Source organism: Palaemon carinicauda, chromosome 16, assembly GCF_036898095.1.
Source record: "Palaemon carinicauda isolate YSFRI2023 chromosome 16, ASM3689809v2, whole genome shotgun sequence".
NCBI lineage: Eukaryota > Metazoa > Arthropoda > Malacostraca > Decapoda > Palaemonidae > Palaemon > Palaemon carinicauda.
Window position 1 is genome coordinate 112175795 of NC_090740.1, and position 2943 is coordinate 112178737.

The following is a 2943-nucleotide window of genomic DNA, read 5'->3' on the forward strand; positions in this document are numbered from 1 at the left end:
TTCTTCTTCTTCTTCTTCTTCAATAATCCTTATTTATGATTCTTCTTCTTCTTCTTCTTCTTCTTCTTTTTCTTCTTCTTCTTCTTCTTCTTCTTCTTCTTCTTCTTCAATAATCCTTATTTATGATTCTTCTTCTTCTTCTTCTTCTTCTTCTTTTTCTTCTTCTTCTTCTTCTTCTTCTTCAATAATCCTAATTTATGATTCTTCTTCTTCTTCTTCTTCTTCTTCTTCTTCTTCTTCTTTTTCTTCTTCTTCTTCTTCTTCTTCTTCAATAATCCTAATTTATGATTCTTCTTCTTCTTCTTCTTCTTCTTCTTCTTCTTCTTCAATAATCCTTATTTATGATTCTTCTTCTTCTTCTTCTTCTTCTTCTTTTTCTTCTTCTTCTTCTTCTTCTTCTTCAATAATCCTAATTTATGATTCTTCTTCTTCTTCTTCTTCTTCTTCTTCTTCTTCTTTTTCTTCTTCTTCTTCTTCTTCTTCTTCAATAATCCTAATTTATGATTCTTCTTCTTCTTCTTCTTCTTCTTCTTCTTCTTCTTCTTCTTCAATAATCCTTATTTGTGATTCTTCTTCTTCTTCTTCTTCTTCTTCTTTTTCTTCTTCTTCTTCTTCTTCTTCTTCAATAATCCTAATTTATGATTCTTCTTCTTCTTCTTTTTCTTCTTCTTCTTCTTCTTCTTCTTCAATAATCCTAATTTATGATTCTTCTTCTTCTTCTTCTTCTTTTTCTTCTTCTTCTTCTTCTTCAATAATCCTAATTTATGATTCTTCTTCTTCTTCTTCTTCTTCTTCTTCTTCTTCTTCTTCTTCAATAATCCTTATTTGTGATTCTTCTTCTTCTTCTTCTTCTTCTTCTTTTTCTTCTTCTTCTTCTTCTTCTTCTTCAATAATCCTAATTTATGATTCTTCTTCTTCTTCTTCTTCTTCTTCAATAATCCTAATTTATGATTCTTCTTCTTCTTCTTCTTCTTCTTCAATAATCCTTATTTGTGATTCTTCTTCTTCTTCTTCTTCTTCAATAATCCTTATTTGTGATTCTTCTTCTTCTTCTTCTTCTTCTTCTTCTTCAATAATCCTAATTTATGATTCTTCTTCTTCTTCTTTTTCTTCTTCTTCTTCTTCTTCTTCTTCAATAATCCTAATTTATGATTCTTCTTCTTCTTCTTCTTCTTCTTCTTCTTCAATAATCCTAATTTATGATTCTTCTTCTTCTTCTTCTGCTTCTTCAATAATCCTTATTTGTGATTCTTCTTCTTCTTCTTCTTCTTCTTCTTCTTCTTCTTCTTCTTCAATAATCCTAATTTATGATTCTTCTTCTTCTTCTTCTTCTTCTTCTTCTTCTTCTTCAATAATCCTAATTTATGATTCTTCTTCTTCTTCTTCTTCTTTTTCTTCTTCTTCTTCTTCTTCTTCTTCAATAATCCTAATTTATGATTCTTCTTCTTCTTCTTCTTCTTCTTCTTCTTCTTCTTCTTCTTCTTCTTCAATAATCCTTATTTGTGATTCTTCTTCTTCTTCTTCTTCTTCTTCTTTTTCTTCTTCTTCTTCTTCTTCTTCTTCAATAATCCTAATTTATGATTCTTCTTCTTCTTCTTCTTCTTCTTCAATAATCCTAATTTATGATTCTTCTTCTTCTTCTTCTTCTTCTTCTTCAATAATCCTTATTTGTGATTCTTCTTCTTCTTCTTCTTCTTCTTCTTCTTCTTCTTCTTCTTCTTCTTCAATAATCCTAATTTATGATTCTTCTTCTTCTTCTTCTTCTTTTTCTTCTTCTTCTTCTTCTTCTTCTTCAATAATCCTAATTTATGATTCTTCTTCTTCTTCTTCTTCTTCTTCTTCTTCTTCTTCTTCTTCTTCTTCTTCTTCTTCAATAATCCTTATTTGTGATTCTTCTTCTTCTTCTTCTTCTTCTTCTTTTTCTTCTTCTTCTTCTTCTTCTTCTTCAATAATCCTAATTTATGATTCTTCTTCTTCTTCTTCTTCTTCTTCAATAATCCTAATTTATGATTCTTCTTCTTCTTCTTCTTCTTCTTCAATAATCCTTATTTGTGATTCTTCTTCTTCTTCTTCTTCTTCAATAATCCTTATTTGTGATTCTTCTTCTTCTTCTTCTTCTTCTTCTTCTTCAATAATCCTAATTTATGATTCTTCTTCTTCTTATTCTTCTTCTTCTTCTGCTTCTTCTTCTTCTCCAATAATCCTTATTTATGATTCTTCTTCTTCTTCTTCTTCTTCTTCAATAATCCTAATTTATGATTCTTCTTCTTCTTCTTCTTCTTCTTCAATAATCCTAATTTATGATTCTTCTTCTTCTTCTTCTTCTTCTTCTTCTTCTTCAATAATCCTTATTTGTGATTCTTCTTCTTCTTCTTCTTCTTCTTCTTCTTCAATAATCCTAATTTATGATTCTTCTTCTTCTTCTTCTTCTTCTTCTTCTTCAATAATCCTTATTTGTGATTCTTCTTCTTCTTCTTCTTCTTCTTCTTCTTCAATAATCCTAATTTATGATTCTTCTTCTTCTTCTTTTTCTTCTTCTTCTTCTTCTTCTTCTTCAATAATCCTAATTTATGATTCTTCTTCTTCTTCTTCTTCTTCTTCTTCTTCTTCTTCTTCAATAATCCTTATTTGTGATTCTTCTTCTTCTTCTTCTTCTTCTTCTTCTTCAATAATCCTAATTTATGATTCTTCTTCTTCTTCTTCTTCTTCTTCTTCTTCTTCAATAATCCTTATTTGTGATTCTTCTTCTTCTTCTTCTTCTTCTTCTTCTTCTTCAATAATCCTAATTTATGATTCTTCTTCTTCTTCTTTTTCTTCTTCTTCTTCTTCTTCTTCTTCAATAATCCTAATTTATGATTCTTCTTCTTCTTCTTCTTCTTCTTCTTCTTCTTCTTCTTCTTCAATAATCCTTATTTGTGATTCTTCTTCTTCTTCTTCTTCTTC